The following is a 23,119-nucleotide window of genomic DNA, read 5'->3' as shown; positions in this document are numbered from 1 at the left end:
AGCTACACTTGTCTCCTCGGGCTTATCCAACCTCATCTTGCAAATTAACGTGACTTTGGCGTAGGACGAGGGATCTCTCTGCCTACCCTGCACGTGTGCTGTGCGAGTGTCAGCGAACGACGAGCATAAATTATTCGCGGCAATAAAAGTGTTTAATTACTCGCGTGCGCCAACATGAAGTTGAATTTGTACCTGGTACTGGCGTGTGTATAAAAAAGTATTTCCAGGCATTATCGCTCGCTCGCTCGCTCGTCTTTCTCGAAGGTGCGCCTCGTAATTCATCTGCAAAAATACTCGAGTTTTGGAATAAATGCCGCGGCGTTTCGTGGTAAAACCATGCAAAGAGATACCGTGCAGCGCAGCTACACGAGCTTAATTTATTTGATTAGGATCGCGCGTAACTCGCTCTCTCAACAAATGGAATGTTGAACGCGACGCGGAATCTCGAGAAAAAGGCGATCCACCTCCCGTACACGTATATACCTAAGCGTCTGGAGAATGACGGCAATTCGCAGTGCATATGAAAGCATTTCAGTGATGCCAAAAAAGTCGCTGGATAATTCATCATATCGCCTCGTTGAAAAATACAGCCTGTACGCGCCAATCTTCTTCCACCGATAACATCTCGGCGGAGCGTATTACGGTTACGCGTGAGCAAGCTAATTAGCAGAGAAAGAGAGTCAAGAGAGTAAACAAGCTCAGCCCACCATCGCGCGCAACTCTCTCGGATTCCTTTAAGCTGATACTCTCTTATAATTTGTATTTTTTTGCTTTCCTTCTTTTCGAGTGAGCTGCAGGGCGAGCTTGTGTATGAATTACAGCCTCCGCCAACGGAATATTACTACCTGTCGGTTCCAAGCGCAGCATCCCCCTTTTCTGCCTCTCTCTCTCTCTCTCTCTCTCTCGATGGGCGCATTATTTATTCGGCCCCGTAATCGTTGGGACGTCAACCGATCTTCCCTCCAGTTTCTTTTTCTTCTCTTTTAACTCGCTTTGTTCCTGCGAGCGATCGCCTCTTCGCGGACGCGCGCGAGCAACCATTTTCGCTTTCGTAATAACCTGCCTTTTCAGACGCCTAATCGACCATTTCGACCTCGAGTTGTTGCCGTGCGTGTTCGCAGCCACCACGATCCTTGTGCTTTATGCGTCTTGTCTAGCTGATTAAAGGTTGGCAATCCGCATACTCGACAATTTATTTCTTTTTACTTTTCTGACCTTTGATAACCGGCTACGTATTTATTGAGAAGTTAATTGTTAAAGTGTAATCTTTTGAGAGCTATGATTAATATTTTTGTCCTCCACATGGCAGATTACAATTCTCACTTACGATCGGATAAATACAAATCTATGAATTATTTTACTTACCGAGCTCTCTCCCTGTCCTATGTCCCTGTATATGGAGCAGTTGCGACTACGTGACTTTTCGAGAAATCGTTATTTTATCGATACGTCGTAATATCCTCTTTTCTTTGTTGCGGCTAGCGTGTTCGATTAAACCAATCACTCAACTTGCTGAGGCAGCTTTCATTTATATACAGCAACCAATCAACGCTGCAATTGCCTGTATCAGTAGAGCTTTTTCATGAAAATCTCTCCAAGGAATAAATAATATTTTTAAATAGTATTGTATATTAAATTGGAAAAATTAATTCTGAATTATGATAACTAGCGGGGCTTTTGAAATATCGAATTGATGACTATCTAGCTGGCGTATTAAAATTGAAAGTATGCAACAGACCGTTCGGTAATTTGTTCTCCTATGCGTCTAAGGAGACCACCCAACCACAGACGTTACATCATGCCTAAGACTAATGCTTCTTCATTCATTCGATATGTACACTGATGAATGCGAATTTGATAGTGTGTAATCATTCGCTATAGCTAATAGTCTTTCTCCGTTTAACGTTGAAGCAATTGCCAGTCGAGTCCTTAAAAATATCACCTTACTCGAGAATTTTTCGTATGAATTATTTAACCTCTGAACGTTCTACTTTTCCAACAAATACCGTCAGTATTGATTTGAAAAGGTATACCAAACGAAAAAGAAAAAAAAATCGGTCTGCATATTCTATGAAAAGAGTCACGCAAGGACAATCCAAAGTACGATGGATATGAGTCGCGGCTCGATTGGCATTACAAAAAGGCTGCGATGAAAGGAATAGTAGTAGGTCGGTACGGCCAAGTGATTGATAAACAGTGCCATGCGTGCCACTCGACAAATGCGCTGGCGAATAAAAAAAAAAGGAAAAGGCGACGAGCGCCGCACCGCCGCCGTTGTCGTCGCTGCGCGACCGACCGCCCGTGGCGCCAATCGTCTATATTTATTGGAGTCGCGCGCGCGAACCGACCGCACACGCATACTCACGCGTGCCTCGCAAATTGATCAGACCGTATAGTCGAACTACGACTTTTATTATTATCGTCATTTTTCTTACTTTCCTTTTTCAACGCTGCGATTCGGGATACGTTCTTTTACATCAATTCGGTAGATATGCAGAATTCGACGACTCTCAATGAACTCGGAAATACACTTCATTTACAAATTGGTGTGTTTAACTTTGACAGGAATTTCTTTTTCATCGGTTTTAAATTATTCAGAAGTGTGAGCAAGCATTGCATTCATCTAGTCTAAAAATTGGTAAAAACAGTGAGCTAGATTGACCACGGTGAAGCCAGAAAATTCCCGCGCAAAGATTCAAAGGTCGATTTTCCCGCCAGGCAAACGACGCTCCCTCTCTCGAAATTCTGGCGAAGCCCCTTGGCAACGGGATGCTGCGTGCGGGCGCAGCCAGATGGCGGCTCGGTGTCACTGAACCACTACAATCTACTCTCTCAAAAAATCTCCCCTCCATTGTCGCTCCCCTCAGAATTTTCGCTGCGAGGGGTGGATACGTTTAGACGCCGCCGTAGGGTAGGGATGACGCTGCGGCGGCGGCGGCGGCGGCGGCGGCGCCGGAAGCTGTACGCCACTTCGCTCCATGACTTGCAAGCGCGTGGAACTCTCTCTACAATGCAGAGATGCGTGACGTGTGAAAGTGTGTGAATATATGCATAGAGAAGCTTGCAGATTTATGGCTATCAAGTCTGCGCACATATAGATCTGATCGTTTCAAGATACGCATAATAGAGTAAATCGCTGAGCGATTTATAGGTTCGCGTAAAAGCGTCACTGATTCCCTCCGTGAGGACGCAATATTTTATTTCGACTAACTGTGAGAATACGCACGTGCTTTACGTAAATTGTACGGCTTTTTTTTCTAATTGGTTAGTGAATGGCAGTTGAACAGTGTGCAATGGAAATGGAAATTAATTAGGCCTTGCGTTTGCAAGCGTGATTGAAAACGTCTCGCAGTAATGGAAAATGCCTGCTTGCTTCAAATTTATGATTTCGCATCAACCTGTCGGTCGTTCGATGCTCAGCATCGATCACAGATTTTATAATTACAGAATTGAGCGTAGGAATTCTCGCCGCGTAACGCCGTGCCGTGGTAACGAACGATCGAAAGCTCCTTTTCATTACTCAACTCAAAAGTGTTAAAAGCCAGCTACAAAATGTTTTACCACGCGTAATTCTCCTTAACTAACCTCACGATGTATACGTCGATATGCGAATGAGAAAACAGAGGATGCGCTTGCGATTAAATCTGCATGAGTGATCGCTGCAATTAGCCACACCCGTATAATGTTGTCATCGTACGCTTTCGTTCATTAATGTCCCGAGTCGAGCGATCATTTGTCAGATATTTTTCTCTCATAGCTTTCACGCAATTTCCCTCACTGATCGACGGCATTCGCATCTTAAATTCGCCTGTTTACTGATCCGTTTTGTAGTTTGCGAGCGCTCCTACAGCTACCCGTGTAGTTTCGTCAGCCGTCGGACGCCGATTTGATTGTAGCGCACGCTCTAATTAATGGACTAATGACGCTAAACACAAGCCAATGTGGTTTTAACAACTGAGCTATTAAGAATTTTAAATGGAAGGTGCGACAGAATCATTTCATTAGAATAAATTCACGTTAATGCGATACACTTTTCATCTTTTATCAAAAACTTTCTCAAATGACTTCTTAAAGGATGCTCATCATTATAATGATGAAACTTAATAATAATTAAGAATGCATTGATATAATATATATACGTATATAGTCATATTGAAGTCGTAATAACATAATTATCTTCAGGTGTGGGAATGGTTTTCTTCTAAAACTGTACTTACGCAGTGATTTCGAACTTTCATGGGGTCTTGAATTCGAAGTTATACCTCTCGATACGTAGTAAGCTAAGTTGACTGGAAAGAGAATTTAATTAAATCCGCCCTTTCGATGTTTTGCCCGATTCCCCACAATCTCCGAATAGTTGAATAAGAATTGCTTGATTTTGCATTTGAAGTTGCATACAAGAAATTATTCGCTCAATACGTCCACATTTTGATCATGATTCGTGTTTTATTCAACCACGCGTAAGATATATATATATATATACACAATAGATTTCAGGTCTGTCATTGGTTCGAATCTGTTGTAATCATTGTTTACTTTTCTATTAAAATACCAACTACGAATGAATAAGACGTAAGCCATAAATAAAAAAAGGAAGCACTGGGAATCCCCTAAATCACAGCGCAAAGCAAGCAGCGTACGCTCACCTAAATATTTCTTTTTATTGTCCGCGAGTGTAAATATAGCATTTCCCGATAAACTTGAGTGAAAATTGGTGGGGAGTTTATTGATTCTTTTGACTATGCTTGCTCCCCGAAAGTCCATATATAAATCAAGTATTTAACGCACCAAGGTCCTTTTCTTCCAAAACTCTCGGCGGCCATACGAGGACGCATGCAGAGAGACGGAAAAAGGCGAGAAATCATTCGCTCGGACGTTTTAAAGAGAATCGCGTTGACGAAGGAAGTCGAGGGAGGTATGGCAGCGAGAAGCGTCAGGGGGATGACGTCTAAATCTCCCTTTTGCGCTTCACGCTGACTGCCCGCCCTTTGGCCTTTCTCTTTCGTGCTGTGCCCTCCCCCCCCCCCCCCCCCCCCCCCCATTAGGCCCTACCAAGCGCTCGGCTTGGCTTGCCGTACAGAAGAGGGAGGCGGCTGAGCCAGAAACGAGCTACGGGTACAGTCTTGCCGAGAAGTTTGCCCGCGCGCGAGTGCTCTCAGGGGTGTCCATTTCCTCGACGGAGATCGAATTTTCCAGACTGATTTATTGATGCATTAGAGGCTCGCCCGGGATCATGGCGTGTTATTATAATTGCTGATTTTCTCTCTCTCTCTCCATCGAGAGGGTGTTGGGGATTTATTTTGCCTTGCTAATTCTATCCATTTACCGCGCGCACAAATGCTTCTTGCTTTTCCTTTTTTCCTCCTTTGTTTTTGTCGTCTGCTATTTTTCGTAGATCCAAATGACGCGCCGTTGAATAATATTTCACGCCGACTGTTCCTCGTTGATTTTATTAGCGATATGTTTCACGGTATTATGTTCATAAGTAATACTAAATTATAGTTGTCATGACATGTGAAATTCACATTGGAAGTGAGCGTTCGTGTTAGTCTTTATCAAAATGACAGTTTTTACTTTCTTAATAAAACGCAATGATTGGTTTCGAAATAGGTTACATCATCGTAATTAATAGATGCGCGGTTGAATTTTCAATATCAGACAAACAATGAAAAAAATTTCACTAAAATTATTGTCAGTATCTATTAAAATTAATAACATGTAAATTGCGCACAGCTACGGAAGACAATAGAACCTCCTAATATTTTCACGCGTGACTCTTTAGGGGCGTTCGCGCGTTTCAATAGGCACTAAACGACTGACATAAAAGTGAAGCGCACGCTTCAACACTCAACGAAGGTAAAATCGCGCTCGCGGATCCTTCGCATTTGTCAAACGTACGGCGACCACGTGGAAGCTATGATCACGCACGGGAACTGATACACAAATATTTACAGCGTCCCGTTTCGTCTCGAGTCGTTCTCGTGAATGCGCCGACCGCACGCAGAGACGCGCAGGCAAAAACAGTCTGCCTGCGAGGCTTTCCTCTTCGAATACCTTAAGATTTAGAGCCCTCGATTTACGTAACGAGGCGAGACGCGCTCTCGCTCGCAGGAAAAGGGAGCCGACCGACAACTCTCCGCTTCTTCGGCGCTGCCTTTTCGGCTTTGCATTTTTATGGGAGAGTGAAAGTTTTGCCGAGGGTCGCGCGCTGCACTTTTCAACGTAGAAAAATCGGAGCAACGCGCCTGACGATGGAAGCTGAGTTTCACTTTTTTTCATTCCACTGGGGGAAGGTGCGAACGAGCCTCTACGAATTTTCGGAGCAGAATCAGTCTCAGCGCATGCTCCTGGGCTGTCGGTTCGATTTTTCTCTTCCGTGCTCAAGTGACTTATTCAAAGCTCAACTTTTCCACAGTCAAAATGCAACTTTTAGATTTTTCATTGTCAAATAGTTCCATAATTACACGTTTCGAATCAGGAATGAATATGGGGTAATTAATCACAAAAATATCATTCTAGACCTGCGCCAAAGTTTGTAGAAACTATTCGAAAACTGCTAATCGGCTGATCATCGTAGTTTTTTTTTATTCGAGGCGAATGCATTCTATATGTATATTTTCGTTCCTTTTCTCGTTTATTTCATAGTTATATAGCGTCGATCGGTTTCGTCGCCGGGCGGGGCCGCCCACTCATGCACGTGCACACACGGCGGCCGCGACGGCGTTGAATTCAGCTGCCTCGTTCGGTTCACGAATGAGTTATCGCCCGTCGAGCTGCTCTTTCATTTCCAGCTCTCTCGCGCGCGCGAGCGCGAACTGTGGTATCGCACCGCGCCGCCGCCGCCGTGCCGTCAGCAACGTTTTCCCATCTCTCTCTTCTCTTTCTCTCTCTCTCTCTCTCTCTCTCTCTCTCTCTCTCTTGCCCCTGTACTCTCGCTTTTATTCGGCCCTTTGTCTTTTTCTCCGTGCTTTTTTTTTTACAATCGCCACTCTTTTTTAATTTACAATTTTATTTGGCCACTTGGTACTGCCAATGTTCGCGTGCAGTCGCTCGATTTTGTCTTACGAATTGAATCAACGGATTTTCGAGGTTTATGGAAAAAAGCTTATTTGTTTCCTGCCTCTCTTGCGTATATAATTGATCAGGGATTAACCGCTAGCCGACCCACCTCCTTATTTTTTCTCCCTTCAAAAACTAAAGTAAAATAAGAGAGAGAACTGCCCAATCAATTTTTTTTCTCTCCGCGTGTATACCTTCATCCATCTTGGCTTGGCCAACTGTTCTCCTCTTCTCTCTCTCTCTCTCTCTCTCTCTCTCTCTCTCTCTCTCTTTCTCTCTGCCAACTCGTATGTACGTATATCATAAGAGCTCGTGCGTGCGTGCGCGAGTCCGGCCAAGTATAAGAGGGTGCGCCAGCTGCGGCGGCAACTCGACTCGCCTGGAGGAACGGCGGCCGGCACGTAATACTTCCTACGCTGTTACGTGCGTGCATAGCTATATAGATAGGCCCGCGGGAGTGAGAGGAAGTCGGGAATCGAACGTGCTCACGAGGAGTGGGCGAGAGAGAGTGTTTTGGTAGATAAGCATCAAGCTTTGGCCATTGGCTCGATGCTTTTCACAGCTGACCGATTTTCCCACCTAATTTCCGACTACACGTCGAACTTAATTGGCTACGCGCAGTACGAATTTTTTCGATTCTGCACACGGTCAGTCTGCTCATCAAATTATTAGCCAGCAATTCCGAAATGTACCGATATCATCTGCGCCTATCAGACGCGTCCCTAATTATATCCTCATTAAATTACCGGTCAATTTAAATTCACTTGCTATTTCCAGCCTGTTGTGACTCGCTCTCGACGTGAAATTATTATAATTAGCGATAAAATAACGTCAGCTATATTCGTTATTCCCGAAATTCGCCGATCGCCGCTGCGTGTGCGCGTATGCATGTGACCTTCGTATGCGCAAAGCGACAAGAGTCTAACTGGCATCACTGTATTTTGGCATCATGCCAATCGGCACCACTCGCCGCTCTGGTCGCCCGATGAGTATACGGCACTGCTCGGCTTCGCATGCCACGATATCGAACGATATCCCCTATATCTCAGTCCCGTGCATTTGACCTTTTGCATTTGATTGCTTCTCCGCGTTGCTTTGGGGTAGACGCTCTCGCGCTGGCATTTATTATTCGCAATGCTCGTGTTGATAGCCATTGTGCTCTTAGATACCATCTCTATAGATTTCTATTTCAATTATAAGAGGTTTCTTCACCTCTGCTAATGCGGAGAACGGGTAAAGAACAATCTGCTAATGTACGTTGAATCACCGCTTGAACGTTGACTAGCAATTTGAATAACATTATTCCACGATAATTCAAAACGTCGTTGTAACGCCAGCCAGAATATATACACAATGTCCGTCAAAGCGAACGCTCGAAAGCAATTTCGGGCATTTCCGAGCGCGACAATTCTCCGTCATTGCAGAGCCGGGTATATGTACATACATAGCCCGTTCGAAGCTCTCGCAGGAATCTCTAATATTCGTAGCGGCGGTAGACTGCGCTTGACGTGCTTGGTAATTTCCTCTCTCTCTCTCCCTCTCTCTCTCCCTCTCTCTCTCTCTCTTTTACACACACTCTCTCTTCGTCTCTTCTAAAGTTTTCCGGAAGCCAACCTTACCCTCCCCCAAACCCCACGAGAGTATAAGGCTAGTCAGCTACTAGCGACGCCCATCTACCCTTATCCCCTGTCTCTCTCTGCGTTAAAGCTTTCCCTCTTTTTTTTCCTTGACGTTTATTTGTCTTGTGCGCGCAAAGTGCACTCGTTGAAACTTCGCGCAAAAGAATTCAGTCCGCAGACGAAGCTGATTTATTGCATTTTATCAAATTTTGATTTCTATTTTCCCTCGAAAAAAAAACGTTCTTTTGAGAATTAACACGTATGAAAAACTCACACAAAAATAAACGGGAAAGCAAACTGAGTAAAAAAATTTTCTTTTCGACGGGAGAACCCAGCCAATAACAATAACACATACACACTACGGCAGAAAGAGAGAAAGAGAGATTGGGGAACAAAACAGCGAGGCGGCCGCGTCGCACCGCACCGCAAAGCCATCACACTGTTTTTATCTTCTCCCCGCGCGCTTGTTCTTTCTCTCTCTCTCTCTCTCTTTCTCTTTCGGTCTCTTTCCTCTACTGGCTTTTGATGCATCGCTTTCCCTTGGCGCTTAGTCACACGTAGAGAGGGTGACTTCCGACTGGCTTCGCTTTCTCCGAAAGAACACACACGTACACTCAGACATATGTGCTCGCACAGACAACGTGTCACGATCCCATTACGGTAATTGCGCTTCGATCGGTCCGCGGCGCGTGTCTCTCGTAAATATGATCGGAATCGGCCGTGGAGTATCGCTCGAAAATTACCGGCTACGTGCACGAGGAGTCGCCATTGGAACGCGCTGGCTCGAGTTTCTTTTTTCGTCTGCATCTTACGTCAGAGCTCCGCCGAGAAAATTGCCCGAGCAGATATCGCTTATTAATTACGGCTTTCTCGTCCGCGTTGGAATAAAGCTCTCTCAGCTGCCACGGGGCTGCCTCTTTAATCGAACCGCGAGCCCACTCGATCATAATCGGGCGTCGTCGGCGATCGAGCTACTTTTTCTTCTTTTCTTTTCGTTTGCTGCTCTCTGTTGTTTTTCACCCGTTGCGCAAGAGAGAAAAATTCCCCGGCGGCGCGACACTGCGAAAACACTTAAAATCGACTCGCGATTTCCAATTACTCAACGTCACCTAAAATTAGACATTCGAGGCGCGGAACCACTATACACAGCGGCGTGTCTCATCTCCTCCGTAGGCGTAGGCCATGTCTCCTTCTCTCTCGCAGTTTTAAATTGAAAGAGAAGGAGAGAGGAAAAAAGTTGGCTGTACGCGCGGGGGCGAGAGCGCGCAATCAAGCGGATGCTTTCGTTTGAGAGAAAGGGGCTATTCGATCGAAAGCGTTATAGCGGAGACGGGCGCGAGCGAGCGAGCGAGGGTATAAATTGGAATTCCGCGACGCGACGAGAGCTATTCTTCTCCGTGTGTTGCTCTCTCTCTCTCTCTCTCTCTTGCCCCTTTGTCGCTCTTCTACTCTTCTCCGACTGAAAGAGAAGCTCGCGCTGATTCGTTCGATATCGGAACGCCTTACACGAAGAAGTAATGAGCAAATATCGCAATTGTCTTGAGCATTTTTCAAGCTCTGTTAGATGGAAATTCCGAGTAATTTCTTTCTATTCTCATTATAGAGATAGCACAACTTTTACTGTTATAACCTACTAAAAAATTATCTCTTTACGATTACAATTTATTTGAAAAAATAATTTTTCAATTAATCGTTAAAGAGTTGAAAGAGAAATAATTATTTCAACCATTAAAATGTTGATGAAATTATTTCTATTATTGTGCCGTAATCTTTTGAAAAGTCGTCGAAACAATAATGTTCAAAAAAGGCTGTAATCAAAATAAAAGATACGTCCAAAAGAAGAAGGGGGAGCCCGAGATAATACATTGGACCTTGGTTGCTCGTAGTGGGAAGCGCAGAATATTTACTGCCGTCTCTCCGTCTCTCTCTGCCGGTGTTTGCTCGGCCACAGAGATTCACCGGTGGAGTTGTAAACACCTCTTAACTACCTCGCGCGATACTATCTCCGGCAGAAGCAGCAGCAGCAGCAGTGACGTTATTTTTCGCGCCCACACTCCAAACATTACATATATCGCAAGACTGCGTTCGCGATTTCGTCGAAATCGGATTAACCGATTACGAGTGTCGCACCCTATTTTCCAAATGAGCTTGCACTTGCCTTTCCTTCTTTTTATTCATATGCGTTGTAGGCTGTCGTGACTTTGCACGATTTGCGTAAATGCGATGATGTAGGCGATTGTAATAAAATGTTATGGGACACCTGTATCGCTTGTCGCTTGTACACACACACGCACACACATACAAACACATTATTTTTGCCCCCACATGCTGTCACTTGCGCGCTCATAACGCTCGTTTTTATGGGCCGGATTCGCTCGTAAAAAATAAACGAACTCCTGTATAACGACTCTATCATTGAATATAATTTTTCCGCAGCAAGCTTTCCGAAGCGCCTGCGCCTATTTGTTAACATTCTCACGTTGCGTCGTTTTATCATATGCTAACAGGTCTATAAGCATCAGTTCTCTCGATTGATCTGCGGTTTTTATGATTTCTCAATTGATTCTTACACAGAATTTCTTTGCGATTGTCGACTAACTCGTGTTGTCGTTATCGAAAAAAAAAGATTAGTTCTTCCAAGGTATCATATATATTGTGTTGTTCTTCAATTAATTGCATGTGAACTCGAAGTTGATGATTTGCAATGTTTCAAGATCTATCGGCGAAAAACCGGTATTATCAAATATTCAGCGCACATATCGCGCATACAGGGCACAACAAAAATCATCGCGCAACTGTTTCATGCAGACGAGAAAGATGTAGCATGAAATAAATCCGAGCACAAGTAAAAGACGGACGAAAGGCGCGATGGCGTCGGCGCGCAAGCGAAGCTAGAGAAAGAGAACAGAAAAGATCCCCCGAAAAGTCGTCCAATGCTCGGGGGCGAGAAAGAGCGCGAGACGTAGACAGAGAGAGAGAGAGAGAGAGAGAGAGAGAGAGAGAGAGAGAGAGAGATGTGGAACGGAGAGAGGGACAAATAGAAGGAGAAGGCGAAACCCACTAAATCAATACTCTGCCATCGCTCATCCCCTCTCAGCGCCGTTACTACTGCTTGCTCCCCGCGCTGCCCTCCCTGCTCTTTCTATATATATACATACATATTATATAGATATATGTTGTACACACACACATATATATATATATATATATATATATATATATATATATATAGCCAAGCGGTACTCCACACAGACGGCCCTTCTTCGCTTTACTTGGCTACACCGCCGCCACCGCTACCGCGAGCTCCCCTTCCTGCGGCGCGCGAGCTTTCTCATGTCTAAGCCTCGATCGCTGTGCAGCTTTATATATAAAAACTACATCCAAGGGCCAAACGTTTACAATGAGGCCCGTGTGAAATGCCAGACTTCTCGGCTTTTTTGATGAACTTGTTACTGATTTACAGCTCTTTCGCCGGTTGGGTAAGGATCACGTTACATTTGGATTCGCTTAGTTTTTCTTTATCTACAACGGATTGTTAATGAGTAATTGACATTATCCTATCGATTTCGCATCTTATTTCCAAAGCATCGTAATACTCGCCAAAATAGCAGATTCTGCATTTCCAAAACGTTCATACTGGTGTCTCTGCCTCTCTGCGTAGATGTATATGTAAGGCTGTCCTAGACAGGCGCGCCCGTGCGTCTGAGCTTGCTATATCCGTCTCTCTCTCTCTCTCTCTCTCTCTCGCCTTCAGTTGATATAACGGGCAGCGGGTGGTGGTGTGCCACCCCCTCGCCTCTCAAGCGCAACTTGCCAGCTCGGCCGGAGCTTCTCTCAAGCTAGACGACATTGCTGCTGGCGTTCTACCTCCGCAGAGGGTTTGCTCGCGCGCCCTACACTCGTGCAATGTAGCTCTACGCGGCTGTGTGAGTGCATGGAGCTGGGACGGACCTGTACGCTCTTGAGACGTCGGCGGGATGCAGGAAATGGAAGCCGTGACAGCTCTTGCGTGGCCCAACGCTGCACGGAGATTATAGCTTATATATATATATATATATATATATATATATACATATATATAACCTGTGTGCGCGTGCGTTAGTTGAGTGTAGATTTGGCTTCGCGCTCCTGCCAGACTGTGCGCGCAGTGGCGAAACTCATCTACCGACAATGCGCGCCAAAAGTGCTTATGATAAAAAAAATTACTGCTTTTCCTCCGTTGCTAATAAATGCGCACTCCTTTGAATTGAGTACGATCGCGGCAGCTGTCGGCTGTAATGAAGCTCGGCCAAACGTGGCTGCCATGAGAAAAAAATTGCAAATATCTGTTTGTCGAATGATACGTGGTTGAATATACAGTTACGCTCGTCATAATAGCCCGCAACGAGCAGCGTAATCGCGCAGAGTCTTAGCTTGAAGCGTACAATACTTTTCGCATTACCTCCAACCAGTGGGAGCTGAGTACGCATGACAAAACATGATCTGCAACGACAAAAACAACTCGAACGAATCGCGAAGCGCTGATGCAACGTAGGTGAATGAATAAATATTCGAGCGATCGAATTCTCCGAGATGTCGTGCTGAATGTGCGAGAGAGAAAAATAAGAATTTATCGTCGAAAAATGGTTGTCTGATTGAAACAATATGTATCTTATTCCGGGGGGCATTGGCGTCTGTCTCACTCATTGTTGCATTGCGAAAATCCTTGAGGCGAAAAATCGTATGCAGCGAATGCTGATTAAGAGCGATTGACAAGTTGAATTGGGTCACGTCGTTGTCGTTGCGGCGTATACACTCATGATTTCTGCTACCTCTTACATCTCGGATACACTGCAAGAGAGATCGAGAGAGGTTGTGCATATACGCGAGGGGATCGTGAGATCGTCGATGCTGATCACGAAGACATTCTTTTTCTCATGTATGTAGTTGCTGCGCCGTGATCAGATGCTGCGTTTGATGCGATGTCTGTTTGACTGTTATCTGCACTTGCCTACAATGTGAGTGCTTGATTTGTTGTTGTGATGCGAAACGCTACGCAATGTGTCTTAAGGGGGGATTAGGCAATTGAAAATAATTTACTCGCTCCGCTTATTTTGCAAAGTAGGATATCATCACACTTCGTTTTCATCGTTTATTTTCTTATTTTAGCCCTTTTCGGTTTATCTACTTCAGTTGCGCCTCTTTCAAATATACTCTGCAATAGTAAATTATAACAATCAATAATTATTTCACACGTTTGCAGTTGATCATCGACAATATTGATTTGACACATTGTCTGTCTGAATTAATTTCAAACTTAATTAATAGTAGTTTTCGAATCGAAGTGATATAAAAAACATAGTACTTAAATTATTAATGAACAATGTAGATTTTAATCAAAAAATGAGCTTTACCAAAGTTTGAAATAACTCGTGACGTGGATAAATTAGAGTGGGAAGGACATTCGGCCCTATAGCGTGCATACGGTGCAGCCTGAGCCAATCACATGGCCCGTCATCGCTAGCGCATGCGTCATCACATCACGACGAGAGCACATGCGTTGGAGAGGGGATAAAAACAATGAATGCGTGTCTTTTTAAGGCTATTTTTGTACATTCCATGATTTATCTTTTTTATATCTTTAAAAATTAAACTTTGAAAAACAGTACATAGAAGGAAACATAAAACAAAAGAATGCAATAAGAATAACAAGGTTGAGAAGTAATAATCGATTCGTTATCGAGACTATCGTAAATTAATAAATGTGAAAAAATGACTAAAAGATAGTCGAAAGAAAGCGTAGAAAAAAGTACTTTCGTAAATACAAAAATGTTTGCGTGGAAGCGCGTAATAAAGCAGCAAGCGCTAACCGTAATGAAACTCATAAAAGCCGCACATAGCATAGCACAGCCGCGAGTGTCAGTAGCCCGTCTCCATCGTCGATTGGTAAATAAGAGGGACGTTCCTCACTGGCCGTACAGACAGTGTCGCTCTCGGCTGCCTTCTTGAAAGAGCGTCAGAGCTCGACTTCGAGACGACGAATGGAAGAAGAAGAATAAGAAACGGAGTCGAGTCGGTAGAGAGAAAGAGAAGTCCAATTACACGGCTGGCGGCTCCTCTGCTTTGTTTCACGGCCGCTAGACTTTGGCCATAGAGCTTACTACTTCCGCTGTCGTGATGTGGTTTACAGTGTGTATGTGTGTGTGACGTGAGCTTCAAGAGAGTAAAGGCGACGTTACTCTTTTTATTGCTGTCTGTTTAAGTGCGTGTGCCGATTAACGGTCCTAATTACTTGCGCACACAACTTTTAACTGGCCGCTAACTTTTCTGCTACTTACTAGTTAGATTGAACGCACATTTATATTTATTGCGTTCCGGGTAATAAATTTTAATAGCTTTTTTTACATTTGTTTGTTTCAGGTAAGAATCTCTCGAGTCTCGAGTGTGCCTCTTTTATACTGACGGTGCCGCCGCCGTAGAAAGAGATGATCTCTCTTCTCGGCTTCTTTGGGGAGCTAATTCAGGTGACGATCGCTGCGATCTGCTGTGGCGATGCGATGCCGTGTAAGAATGTGGAAATTAGTTAGCCGCGCGTGGATTCCGCGCGCACACACGTGCTGGCGGTAGCGAGGCATCTGCCCGACGCAGAGAGTCTGGAACATTCAAAAAATTCGAAGCTATAAATTCTGTCGTGGGACAAGTAAATAAGTAATTATGCCAATGGATAAAAAGATACAATTGCTTATGGTGTACAAGGAAAGCGATTATTATTGCTTTTCCTAGAACAGCGAATTCTTGAAATACACTTGATCCGACGTTGCGCAATTGCATTAATTAAGTGATAAATCTGTATAATTACTCAGCCACGTGCAAGCCTCTTTGAACAACTATTAGTCCTTGCGTACAAATGCGATGCGTGCGTATAGACATAGAGCTGGAAAACAACATCGTGGCTTTCCCAATTTTCAATAATCCATGAGCGCTTAGCCCTTAATCATCGTGGGCACGTAGAAATTTACGATGCATCCGTTCGTCGACGAAAGCGAGAACATGTGCGGTACCGCGTTTCTACATGGACACACACACACACACACACACACGCGCAGAGTGCTCGGGTGCAGGTGGAAAGAGGAAAGCGAGAACTAAACGGGATCCGAGTCGATTTCGTTCGACGACGGCTCGCGAGAAAGATGGCACGAACTATCGAGCGGGAATGGGATCGAGCCAGAGAGAGAGAGAGAGAGAGAGAGCAAGAGCGGAGATTACTGCGTGTTCGCTTGCTGCTGCTGCACGAGAGAGGAGCATGTAGAGATGGGTTTTACGGCGGCTTTCGACGTCACGCCTGACTTTGAATTTCAATCATTTTCGGCTTTGCTCCAACGGGAATTGAACAAAAGCAGTGATCGTTTCCGTTCGAGCCGTCGCCCATTGCATATCGGCGCGATGCGCGAATATTTAATCGGACGATGCTTTTGCTCGTCGCTAATGCGACAGGCGCAAGATCGATAGCGCGCTACGCGCAATAACAGTGTGAGAACGGCGACGAACCGAACGCGCTTTTGTGCGTGCAAGCGCTCGGGTTAGACTGCCACTATTTATATCATTTCCTGCCCAGGGGCTATACGTTACGCTCTCGTCGAGAGCTACGTCAGCCCATACCTTGGCACCACTATCTATATAAAAGTAACCGCACAATGTACAAGCCGCCGAGCGATTGACAGCCAAGTCCGTCGTCGGCACGCGACTGACTTGCTATACTCTCTTCTTTTTTCTGCACTGACGCGCGAGCCTATCGGTTCGCCAGTGTATAAAGGAATCACAAATAAATTATCGAGCGACAGTGTACCTCAACAAACTTTGCGGGCGAGAGAAATAGAGAGAGAAAGGGGGCGGGGAGAGAATAAAAAAGAAGAAATTAGTATCAAAACCGCAAGCTAAAATCGTGCCGGTGCCTACCCCTGAGTTTTCGATCCCACTACAAAGCGAGAAAGAGAGAGAGAGAGAGAGAGAGAGAGAGCGGCGAGAGTAGCAGTAGCACCCGCGCATTCTTCAACAAGAGCAAGTGAGAGAGAAAGAGAGAGAGAGAGCACGCGAGTGAGCGGAACGGGGGCGCGAGGCAAAGGCGTGCGGGGGGGAGGCCAACATCGCTCAACGCATGTGCACAGCGTCGCGGCGCACAGCCTCCGAGCGCCGGATTCGCGGATCACCCAGTCGTCGTCGCGTCTCCTCGGGCGAACGTTCGTCGCTGATGGTTGTTCGTGGGTGTCGGGCACCAGCAGCAGCCACGTCGCGCTTTCCATTCCTTATGAAAATAATATCGACGTAAGTCAGTGCGGGCGAGCTTCGCGATTCGACAGCTATGCATAAGCCCAAATACCACGACGGGTGACTGACTCGCGCGAGGTCGCAGATCGATGGTGTGAGCAATCCGCGAGGTCGCGAGCGAAGCTGCAGAGAAGGAAAAAAGGCGCGCTCGAGCGTTGATCGAAGGTGGTCGCTGGTGATGTTGAATGGAGCTTGGGCGCTCAGCGACTACGACGAGGTGATAATCGGTCCGACAGGCAAATTAGCCGCAGATGCAAAGTCGAGGCGAGCATCATCAGCAAGCGGCACGAAGGCGGCGACGAGCAGCGGACGGCGCAAGCAGTGCGGATCAGGACGAGCAGCAAGAGGACAGTCGCAGTCGGAGGTCGCAGCAGCGGTGACTGGGAAAGGGGGCGGCGTTGGGCCGCGCGCGCGTAGGCTGCTGTTGCGGCCGTCACGACGACGACGGGGCTGCTCCGAGAAGCTCGAGGGCCCCAGCCGCGAAGAGAGGGCCTCGCCGCCGAGCGCCTGCGGAGGCGCAAGGAGGGCCAAACCAAAGTAACCCAAATCCTGCTGCTGCTACTTCGCATCAACGCCGCGACACGACAATACAGGCAATTGCAACAGCCGACGCGACCAGCCCGGCCCAAGTGCCGAGGCCTTCTTCGCAAGCGCAGGCGACGGAAAAAGAGACGACGACGACGACGAAGCGAGCAGGTGAGATCGAGCTCCTGATTGTACCTATCGCATAGCCGCTCTGCACTCTCGCTTGGTTGCGCTTCTCTCTCTCTCTCTCTTTCTCTCTCTCTCTCACTTTCTCCACTTGTTTGCTGTTTCGCAGCGCGCTAAAATCCGACTATCACCTAAGTTTACTCGCCAAGATATGCCTGCTAATCGGACGAGTGCAGCACGTTCAATTGCCAGGCGAAAAAAATCTCGGTTCGCGCCGTGTACTCTAACCGGTGACGAGTGCCTAAAAAAGAATCCAAAACCAGTAAATCTTGGCGTTACGCTATGAAATTTTATTTTTATGCAACCAGTAATTTATAGATTAGATTAAAAGTGCCGTCAAAACATTGGAACATTGCAATTCGTTAAAATGCTACTTTGATCGACAGCGAAATTTCGTTGGGATTATCGTGACGTAAAATCAGAGAACGCGAGCGAGCGAGTAAAGCGTGCTTGCTGACGTTGTGAAATTTGCTGTTCCGGAAAAAAGCCGTATTGACTAAAAAGAATAGGCGAGACGAAAATTTTGGCTATCTGTTGATGTGCCGGCAATTTGCTCAATCTCCGACTCTACTTTTCTTCCGTCAAATCTATTATTTTTTTCAGCTAAAAACCGAACGTGATTACGAGTCAATGAATTTCGAATATTCAATTATTGCCATAGTTGCGTGCAATGATTACCGACAGTATTACGAGTATTTCAGTCTCGTTAAAACTCGAGATGCCGGACTTATATAAAATTATCTTTTTCCTTTACTCGACGGATTCTTCTGGACGAATTCCGTGCTTGTTTGAATTAACCGAAAAATGCAGGACAAAAAGATCTCGGAAAACAATCGGTCTTCTCTCTGTCTTTGTCTCTCACGCGAAGCGAAACGAGCGTCGGGCAAGAGCAACGTTAGTATGAGTATCTTACCTCATATCTTACTCACGCCGTGAACACACATGGACGCGCGCGCACGTATACACAATACTCGGAATCCCGGTGGTGGCGGCGGCGGCGTGCTTGAAATGTTCGGTAATTCGCTAACCGCCTCTTAATTGTAATTGTCCCTTCGCTGTCGCGCGGGCTGAATTCCTTGCGACGGCAAGAACGCGAATTCCGGCTCGCTTGCCCATAATTCAGCTCACTTTCGACGACGACTTTTCTTGCAGCAGTATAGCATACTTTCTTGTGCGCGGCGCACGCGCCCTCCGCTTATAACCTGCAGTAGAGCGCAAGTTTTAAAAAGAGATTCTCATGAGGGCGTAAGCATGCACTTATGAATTATGCAATCGGTTCGCGTACTCGTGCTTTCGAAAAACGCCACTAGCTCAGGGTCAAGGTGAACGTGCCTGCTTGCGAGTTTCCCTTCCGCTCGCCTTGCTCTCACTTATTCAGGGGACGGAGGCATCTCTCGCCGGCCGTCAAATTATTTATCCGCGCGTACGCGGCTTTTATCGCCGGCCGCTGTGCCGTAGCCCGCTGTCGACTACATATATAGACATCCCGCTCGATTTATTGCCTCTACGTATTGTTGCTCTAACTTGCAGCGCGTAAAACTATAAACACGGATTTTCGGATATTTCAAATCAATGCTGACGGCATTTCAGATAGCACTCCTTGATTTGTAGTTCATTGCCGTGTAGGCGACGAACTTTTAGCACTGCCAATCATACATTTTGAATGTAATACATAAGGCCACATTGTTGTCGATGGAAACAGCCATTCCTTTCTTTTGAATTTAATTAAATTTGATTGACGCGCGCAGTCGAATCAACCTGACGCCTTCGCAAGCACAAAAATATATTGAAAATTTCGCAAATCAACGATATTTATCAAACGGTCAGAAAAATAAAAAACAATAATGATAACAACAAGAGTGGCGTCGCTGGGAAAATCAGGAAAGATTAATCGGCGCCGAGGCTTACAGCTCGCGCGCGCCGGGGCAATGTATCATCGAGGCTCACTGTCATCCGCTGCGCTCGCGTGCATCGCGTCCTCAAAACAGCCGACTTTACTTTAAAGTACGAAATTGACGCGCGACGGTAACACTTGTATGCGCGTGGTAATGCCCTTTCCCCTTCCCGCTCAACAGCATCTATCCGCAGTGATTTATCGCGATATGCGCACAAAGTGATTACGAAAATTTTGCAGCTCTCGCGCGCGCGCGCCAAGCATTGTTTCCTTTGGTATAACAACAATAATGAGAGATTATTCGCCATATCCGTCATGATAGCTTTCGACTGAACGTCGTCCCGTCGACATTGTTTTCGTTTCGGACGTCCGATGTGTCTCGCAACGATAACTCAACCGTCATTTACGTCGCGCGTCACGAAAATAATCAAGCGCGTCCGTGGGCGTCGGCCATCATAATCGAGCATAAGCGGGCACACCCCCCGTTTTGCCATTTTTCCTCTCGATATCGCTTCGACAGTGCGCGTCAGCGTTCGACATGGCGGCCCCATCCGGCCGATACAAAAAGCCCGCTCGCTGTGCATGCGTGCGCGAGCGCTGCAGGAAGAGGGGTGATTGGAAAATTTGACGGGGGCCGGCTGTGTCAATGAGCCGGCAGCAGCAGCAGCAGCAGCAGCAGCAGCAGCAGCAGCAGCAAGCGCGCACGTCAAGCGCATCTGCCGCTGCTCGGCCTATATATTATCACGGCAATACATGTACGTCAGCTCCGATGATTGTACCGATTACATTGCTCCTGCCGCCGTTGTGTGCGCGTCTAATGCCTTATTGAATGATCGTTGTGTTTTCGAATTCTCGCGGACAAACATGTGCGTAGGGGACCGCTATTCTTGCTTACCTAAACATTTTGCGAATCGTCGCTGCCGACGTCCGCGGATAATCGAGCCCGTTTCATTTTTAGAGAACTTTTCTCAGCGAGCAAGTTCGTACATCGTCTCTTTCTCGTGACCATCGTGGATACATATATGAATGCACAAATGCCGCCGCACGAATGTCTTTATGGGCAAGCGGTCTCTTATCTCGGTCGTGTCATCATCGCGTATATATAGCCACCTGCGCTGCCGCCGCCGCAGCTGAAAGCGCGGAAACGCTGATGGGAATCGCGCTCTCTGCTCCCGGCTCTCTCTATCTCATTCTCTCTATTAAAATGCGCAATATACGAGACTTTAATGGAGACTTTTAATTAAAGCCTCGCCGCGGGCCGCCTTTTAAAGTTTTATACGCGTAGGCTGCCGTCCCTTTACTCCACTTTCGACTTGAAACTTTTCTTCCTTGAATTTCATTCACCAATTCGACATATTTATGACACTTTACGAGTTGAGAATAAATGTTCATTTCAACCAGATTATATTTTTCAGAATTGAATCGCAACATGCAGTTGCAATTACTATTATTCGTTGTATAAATTTTATTTGCGTTATAAATTTGAATTTTATAATTTCTGGCGAAAAAGGTGAACTAGGCGGCACATAATCGACAAATAGGTAGAGTGCGTTTAGCGCAAACATAAGCCAAGTACGCACCCAGCTTGGCAATAATATCGTATCACCTCACAAGAGGCTGCAGAGGAAGAAGAAAAATTACGCGCATATAGCGCTTGTATTGCGCACATTTTTCACAGACGATTAAACGCCTGCTAACAAGATCGTCGCCCGAGATACGTACACGCCCGCTTATAAATCTAATACAAGTCGCGCACGTGCACTCGAGGTACATAAGGCGTGCAGTAGCAGCCAGCAATAATAGTAAGAAACAAAAGACAGAGAGGATCGCGCGAGTTTTCCACGACGAACGCCATAAATTTTTGGTCCTGCTGCTAAGTCAACGAAAAGAATTGAATTGTCAGGAGCGTGCAGGCTCCTTAAAAGAGCAGGGGGGGGGGAGACTTCCTCTTTATGATATCGCGATTTTAAATCCAGCCCTATAAATTATCGGCTGCATGGAAAGAGAAGCAGCAAGAAGTTTGAGTCCGAGGGCAAGGTGCTCGAAAGGCGCATCAGCAGCAGCAGCAGCAGCAGCAGCAGCAGCAGCAGCAGCAGCAGCAGCAGTGCCGAGCCACGAACGAACGACCAGCTAGACGAGGATAGGGAAAGAAAACAAGAGGAATTTTTTATACCCCGCGAGGAAATCAGGGAAAATTTTACGCAAAAGGCATTGTAGAGAGGCCTGCACGCGCGATCTCGGGGACGGGTAAAGCGAAAAAAAGAAAGTTAAAATCTCGTGAGAGCATTGTTATGGGTTGCGTCACCGGAGAGCGGAGGGAGACACAAGCTGCCCTTCTTCCTTTTCGCCGCTTGCTCGCGCGCAGCCGAGAAAAGAGCCGCGTATAATATCGAAATTTATGGCTTCGAGTTCTCTCTCTCTTTCTCTCTCTCTCTCTCTCTCTCTCTCTCTCTCTCTCTCTCGCGCGCGGTCTCTCGTTCAAAGTCAAGGGAGCTGTGCTTGCTATACGACGCCACTTCCCTTCTTCTTCCTTATTATGTTTGCCCTCTTTCCTTACACTGCGTGTGCTGCCGCTTGTGTAAGACTTTTTATCCTCGTTGAGGTGTCTGTGTGAGTGAGAAAGGTGAAATTCATTATGCCATTGAAAAGCACTGTGTACACGTTCACGCCGTGCGTTATCACTGTTGTGATTGAAATGATGTATAACGGCGAGAGAGCAAAAGCGCGCAGGCAGTCGTCTGTTAAATTGGTCGAGAAAAAACGTGTCTTTGCTCGTTCGAATAATCTTGGATAATTCTTTTTATGCACTCACCGATATATGCTGCCTTGTTACAAATTTTGCACTGCACATATACAATCAGCGTGTACAAAAAGCATTCAGATAAATAACTGTACAAAATTGGTCGCGAATTTTCACGGCTTAATGAATAATTTTTCTACAACCTGGAAGTTATTCTGATACGATCAAATATGTCGCACGTCAACCTAAATAAAGTAATAAATTTAATTTACAACATGTTTGTTCAACAACAACGTTTGTCTGGTATAATTTCCAATCTTCAGGTCTTTATTAAAATTGTTTGAACAATAAGTCAATCATAATACATTTTAATCTAACTTCTTAATTAATATCGATTGAGTCGTATACGATTTCTTTTATTGCTTAATTTTCCAAGTATTCTTTCTCGGTTCAATATGAAGTAGTGTTAAGATATGATGGGCCACTTTGATTATTACACTTGTATAAAATTATGATACATTGACGAGAGGATGTTTCCCTTATAATCTTCTTAACAAATATGTAAATTTTAGTTTTACCACTGTATTTACAGTTTGTAATTTTTTTAATTATTTGTTTGAATAACTATATATATCATGATTAACTTATTGTTCTAATATTTATAATGAAAACCTGAAGAAGCTGGAAACCATATCAGCAAAACGGTGTTGTTGCAGTATTTATTACTTTATTTTGGCTGATTCTCAAAGATTCGACATATGAAGTTTTTTTAGATGAAATATTCATTTTTGA

The 23,119-nt window shown here is 45.5% G+C and overlaps 1 protein-coding gene across 3 annotated transcripts in view; it reads left to right on the top strand.

The window, feature by feature from the left end:
• LOC131664933 (homeotic protein antennapedia-like) overlaps positions 1-23,119 on the top strand; it is a 281,825-nt gene that overhangs the window by 218,146 nt on the left and 40,560 nt on the right. Inside the window, exon 1 of one of the 3 annotated variants that reach the window (XM_058936425.1) lies at positions 16,750-17,678. The exons of the other annotated variants lie outside the window; for them this stretch is intronic. The gene's annotated coding sequence lies outside the window, so the exon portion shown is untranslated. Of the gene's footprint in view, positions 1-16,749; positions 17,679-23,119 lie in introns of those variants that run through there. 3 annotated transcript variants of the gene reach the window in all.

This window comes from Phymastichus coffea, unplaced genomic scaffold (genome assembly GCF_024137745.1).
Source record: "Phymastichus coffea isolate CEN01 unplaced genomic scaffold, Cenicafe_Pcof_1.1 PCOF00046, whole genome shotgun sequence".
NCBI classification, from domain to species: domain Eukaryota; kingdom Metazoa; phylum Arthropoda; class Insecta; order Hymenoptera; family Eulophidae; genus Phymastichus; species Phymastichus coffea.
Note: the sequence above shows the minus strand (reverse complement) of the source record. Positions and strands in the feature narration are given on the sequence as shown.